Genomic DNA, 6,000 nt, shown 5'->3' on the forward strand with positions numbered 1-6,000 from the left:
TAGGACTTCTATGGAAAACATTTAAACATACTGAAAATTAATCCAGCCCTCTCCCTGAACGTAATGCAGTTAACATAAAACTATTGAAGCCTGCATAGAACATCACAATATATGGTAAAAGACACTCCTGCTATATTTCCAGAGAGCCATGCAAGTTTCTGAAAACTGAACTACTGAAGTCTAGGACCGAAGCACAAACATTTTAAAAACTGTTTACGTCTCACCCTGTCATTTCTGATTGGCTAGCTGTGGAAAAAGCTGATCTCCTATTGGTTACAAAGAACCCCAGAAATGGCTGCCTGAGCCCCTCTGGCAAGGCAGACTAATGTTTAAAACTTAAAGTATTATTTACGTTTTTTGTAAATTAGCAAATAACTGATACTGCTTTCTTAATGGATGAACCTGACATTTAAATACAGCAATCTATAAAACGTAGAAAATAATAATAATAATAATAATAATAATAATAATAATAATAATACCGATCCATACTCACCTAAAATATTGTATAACACTTCGCACATGTCAAGCAAACCCCTGGGATGAGTGAGTTAAAAAAAAAAAAAAAAAAAAACTGTTTACTGTTTAAAAGCATTTCATATAATATATATATATATATATATATATATATATATATATATATATATATATATATATATATATATATATAGATAGATAGATATTATTATATATATCTATTGTTAATGTAAAGTCACAACAATTGGATCAAGCGGTAAATGGTATTTAATGTAATTTACATTTTTTTATTATTATTATTATTATTATTATTATTATTATTATTATTATTATTATTATTATTATAGATTTGAACAGAAGCGATATTACTTATTTATTGGACATGCACAATCCATATAGCAGTGTTCCAGTTAGCAATCTTGGGACAAGATGTTAGATGAGGAAAAATAGCTGTGAAACGTTGTACATTGTTTAGAAAAATAAGCATACAATAATAGTCTTTGCAGAATTTGATGCAGCCTACTGTACATAGTGCATACATTTTGTTAGAAAAAACAGTAGAGAATGCAGAGAAACCTGACAGGTTATATACAAGTCCTTTAACAATCTGGGGTTCAGCAGTATCAAAACTGACTGAACGTCAAGTAAATCAGAATTCCACGAAGCTGCAGTAATACAGTGCTCCCCTTTATAACGCTGTAGTCGGGAGCCCTAGTTAAGAGACCGTGATATTTGTGTTCCGTCTCACAACGAGACTACGAGTGTTAGTCTAATGGCATTATGGAGTAAATGCCATGACCGTACCCGCAGTATGAAGGGCCTTTATAAAGGGGGCGCACTGTAGTTGGCAGTGATTTCGTATCTGTGATGCAACAAAGTAAAACACCTGTACATCAGGAGTTGGATTCAGCTTATATATATATATATATATATATATATATATATATATATATATATATATATATATATATATATATATATATATATATATATATAACACCCAAGTATTGCTTATTATAGTTCTACGCTTGTTATTAAATTTACCAGCAAATGTGTTCCAAACTGCGCTGAAAGGAACATTTCCTCAAAGTGTGTTATAGATGAGATGAGGTCGGGTCACAGGGAACCTTCTGTGTATCTTGAAGTATTTAATGAACCTGTCAAGCCAGAAGGCTAGATTTGTGTTCACTGTTAAATAAAACCAAAACCTTACAAGTTATATTCTACTTTGTGTGTGTTTTTTGCGACGGGGAGGGGGAAAGTAGATTTTTGTCCCTCAAACAATAATTATTATTTTTTAAATTGCACACACCCCTGATAATTAATATAGACACTTCCAAATGATTACTCTAACATCTAAACGTGTTCATAGCTCCACGGCGGGCATCCACGTTACATTTGATTAAACCCTAGATGTATTTATTTAACTCCAGGAGATGCGCAACTTCAACAAGCAATTACACATACCGAATATAATTCAAACAGAAAAAAAGATTGATTTGGGTTTTTAAAATCCACAAACTGTAAATTACACCTCCCTTTAAACAACACGTGTGTTAAAGTGTAAATAGCTAGGTGAATTGTTCATTTTAGCTAACCACATTTAAGATGGTAAACTGCCGCTACTCATTATCAACGCTACAATCAAATGTCGCTTCTGATAATCTAATTTACACGTATTAAAAGGACTATATGTCAGACCTCACTGCCATCAAATGTGTGCCATTTGTGCAATAGCTGAACCCCCCGTCCCTTCCCATTTGTCCCCTAAATCCAAAACCCCTTTTTTATGTGTATCCAAACGATGACGAAAGAACACGCTGTATCACACTGCTTAGCAGCTCTTTTACCTAGCTGGTTGATTTCGCAGGCTGTGACTGATTTCATTAAACACTAAGGTATTTACACAGTCTCTGCTCAGAGTCCCTGAGCTGATTTGTTTATTTACTGTTTAAAACAACTATTCAAAAATTGGAAGTTGCAGTTGCAACGAGTAGAAAACTTAAGATACCTACTTAAAACAAAGTCTTGTTGCAAAGCTGCAAATCGGTACACGGCAACAAAACTCGCCAAAAGCGTCAGTCGTATGAAATGTTTAACTATTGAGGCACGCGGGGCGAAGCTGGTTAACCTTCCAGTCAAACTCCTCCCTCAGTCAACAACTTCGCATTTGAAGAGTCCCAAGCAATCACTGTTAATACCCTCATTTATTAATCTGTGAAAATATATGAACACAGGATGTCTGCAACACCACAATGCCTGTACAAAAAAAAAATGAAGCTGTGTTTCAAATGAAAGTAATACGACCTAAAGAATGTTCTATTTAAGACATTCCAGAAATTAATAATTGGGACCCCGCTACGGTGATCTAAAGCTTAGCGTTTTTAAACAACCCTCCATAGAAATCTGGCAGCACCAGCACACACTAGAATAATACATGAAGGTATTAACAGGCAAGATTTAATCATAAAGACGATCAGGCAATATCGACGCTCAGCTGAACAAAACAAAACAAAAAAAACACAACTCCACCTTCTGCCTGGAATGTCTTCAGTACATGCATTCCGATTCTTAATGCACACGCAAATCAGTAAACTATTCCTAACTGATCCAGAGACAGAATTTACTGGAATGTAATTGTGTTTTCACAAATAATACATATATTATTAAAAAGCGCCCACATGTACACACCGTCAAGATCAGCCAAGCCACAATTTACTTTACCTCGATAGCTGATGTGCCGTCAATACTGTAGTTTATTAAAAGGTGGTTCTATAGCAGCTCCCTTCCCTTACACTCCTAAACAGCTGCGGAAATAATGATCGTAACTCTTTTCTCGATGCTTTGTTGGTAGGAAATCAGCTGTATTTCAGCACGAGTAAGCCTGGGATGAGGTGAGCCAACTCCATGCCTCAACTACATTTGTTGCTTCCTTACTTTTTCTTTGAGTGGCACGCAGTTATTTGCGTAGAGATCTCAGGCAGCCTATGTTACTCCTTGCAAGCATCCACATGTAAAATGAGCTGCACTAGCCATGACATCAGGAGATCACCATGGTTACTTAACTCCGCCTCGCTGCATGCCAAACTTACCTGTCAGACTCGCAGCACAGCTTCGCCTTAATTTAGATCTCGGAGCTCGAAGACTGAGCAGAGCTTTCCTTTCGGTTCGTGTTTGTAAGGAGCACAAGTGTTCCTTCCTTTACAAAGATTAATTCACCGTGTAAACCACAGACATGATAGCCCTGTGAGAAATAGCTTACAATAACCTTCTTATTCTAATATTGATAATCAATAATATGACAGCAGTCCAGTCTTAAATAACGTGCATGACAGATTTATTCTAATTTTAATTGTTAAAAGTGAGGTTTTGTTTAAAAAAAAATGGAACAGGATATTTAAATATGAGGTAGTTGTATGATACAAGTGTAAAAGTGAGTTTATGCAGCATTACTCAAATTAATATCCAGTCAACATGTGCCTGCAGTAAATGTTTTGTCATCAACATGACAATGAAATGGTTTTTATCAGCCTGTGCTTTAAAATACCAGCACAGATTGGCTTATTTTGTGACAGGACCTGCTTGCCTTTACTTTACATCTTTCTTTCCCCAGCTGTCCTCGATCCAGTTTCCTAACCAGTGCATTAATTGCAATACAAGCTGGTTAAGCTTCAAGCTTCAGTTTTGCAATACAAACTGGTTAAATCTTCAAATTAATTGAAGTGATGTAAATTGTTAAAAGATGTACGGCCCATGACAGACAGCACATTGTTTTTAACCCATAACCCTCCTGCATCCAGTTGTAAATAACCACTGCTTGTATCATGACACAAAGCAAAAAAGCTTGTTTTCAGGCTGGTGTGATTGAATAATTAAGGGTACTATCTGCAGGGTCATGCATGCTGTCAAAGAAAGCCTTGTTCTCATTTGTTACCTGCTGGCATCAAATCTTGGCGATGAGGCAAAAAGGATTAACCAAAAGTTACCTCTGCGGAGTGAAACCTGGTTGTGCCCTTTAGTTCAATGCTTCTACCAGAGATGAGAAAGTAACTGAACTTTCCATGTTATTAGATTCGAAGTAGACACAGGTAGATCCCTGTGCAAATGCAGTCACTGCCACACCCTTCCTCGTTCACCTACATGCATAAACAACTTCTTGCCTTTTGGTTGACCCTGTAATGCCCTTTATTCTAAACTGGCATCTGCCTTCTATAGCAATGTGTGCAGCTGTCTCTAATAGGTAGTCAGGCTTTTAATGAAAACCAAATGAAACTAAACCACTGTGACCTCTGTGCTGAAACAAGGCTTCACAGGGTGGGGCATGAAAGTGTTGAAGGTGAAGTGCACTCTCCTATGCTGCTGCCCTCCCTGATCTCTGACCTCTTGTGTTTTGACTGCTCTTCTAAATTAGTTTCACTAAACACTGGATGTGCAGCAGCAGCAGCTTACTGGACCATAACCGAGTTTTGCTTGTACATCTCCTTCAATGGAGACAGAGTAATGTCCACGTTGCAGTTTCTTCAGAGCAAACTATTTCAGATGTGTGTACAATACTTAACCAGCAGCCACCAAACACAAGGGTGCACTAGTGGTGACACATACAACCAAAAATACAGAACAACGTTATAAAGCTTAGTACAGTGACACTGTGATCAAATCTGTCATTTCTAACCAATAACTAAATATTTCAATTTGAGTTTAAGTAAAAAAAAAAAATTGCAGCCAACTCTTTACATAATTTCTTAACATCTGATGCCTTCTACACATGTGACTTAAACTTTATACATGATACACATTTAGACCTTGCCAAATCATGCACTAACCCTGATTGATCAGTTTTTAATTGACAGGTTTTAGTGCTGCCTTGCTTTCCCCAACAGTTAATGAGCCCACATTATGTCTATGTAAGTTATAACAATACCTGATTTGATGTATTAAACATTGTTGTGTTGTTTCCTGTCTTCCCAGATTATTTGAAAAAAACTTTCAGTACTTTTTCTGAATTATGAACTGCTTTGGGCTACTCCAATCTATCCCAAAGCTTGTTTGCATTGTTTACATCTTTGGCTGCAGTTCCAGAATTAGCATCTTCATTCTTTCAAGTCAGGTACCAGCACAGCAGTGCACCCTGTTAAAAGTCAGTGGAGGCACCTATACATTATTCTATTCGAGAGTGATGAATGAACTCAATGGCCTATCGGTTTTTAGACATGTTTAATTGTTGTATTTTTAGACAGCATTAAAACGTCATAATTACATTTTTGTAAAGTGCCTACTGCAACAGTACATGTGCATTTTCAGGACCGCTCTAGTTGTGCGCGAAGGTCACAACCATCTTGTCTGCTTGTTATCTTGTGCCCCGTTCCTAACCAGAAGGCTGGTCATTCCAAACTGCAGTATTGACAATGTGTGAGAATGGGCATTTTCCTTATAGGCTAATAATTCATTATTTCATGTATTCATACTACTACTGTAGTACTGTAATGTTACTGTAATAATAATAAAAAAATTTAAAAAAAACTT

The 6,000-nt window shown here is 36.5% G+C and overlaps 1 protein-coding gene across 8 annotated transcripts in view; it reads right to left on the reverse strand.

Moving 5' to 3' along the window:
• LOC121314133 (sickle tail protein homolog) overlaps positions 1-6,000 on the reverse strand; it is a 225,863-nt gene that overhangs the window by 66,391 nt on the left and 153,472 nt on the right. The window contains exon 1 of one of the 8 annotated variants that reach the window (XM_041247084.1): positions 3,202-3,448. The exons of the other annotated variants lie outside the window; for them this stretch is intronic. The gene's annotated coding sequence lies outside the window, so the exon portion shown is untranslated. Of the gene's footprint in view, positions 1-3,201; positions 3,449-6,000 lie in introns of those variants that run through there. 8 annotated transcript variants of the gene reach the window in all.

Source organism: Polyodon spathula, chromosome 4, assembly GCF_017654505.1.
Source record: "Polyodon spathula isolate WHYD16114869_AA chromosome 4, ASM1765450v1, whole genome shotgun sequence".
NCBI lineage: Eukaryota > Metazoa > Chordata > Actinopteri > Acipenseriformes > Polyodontidae > Polyodon > Polyodon spathula.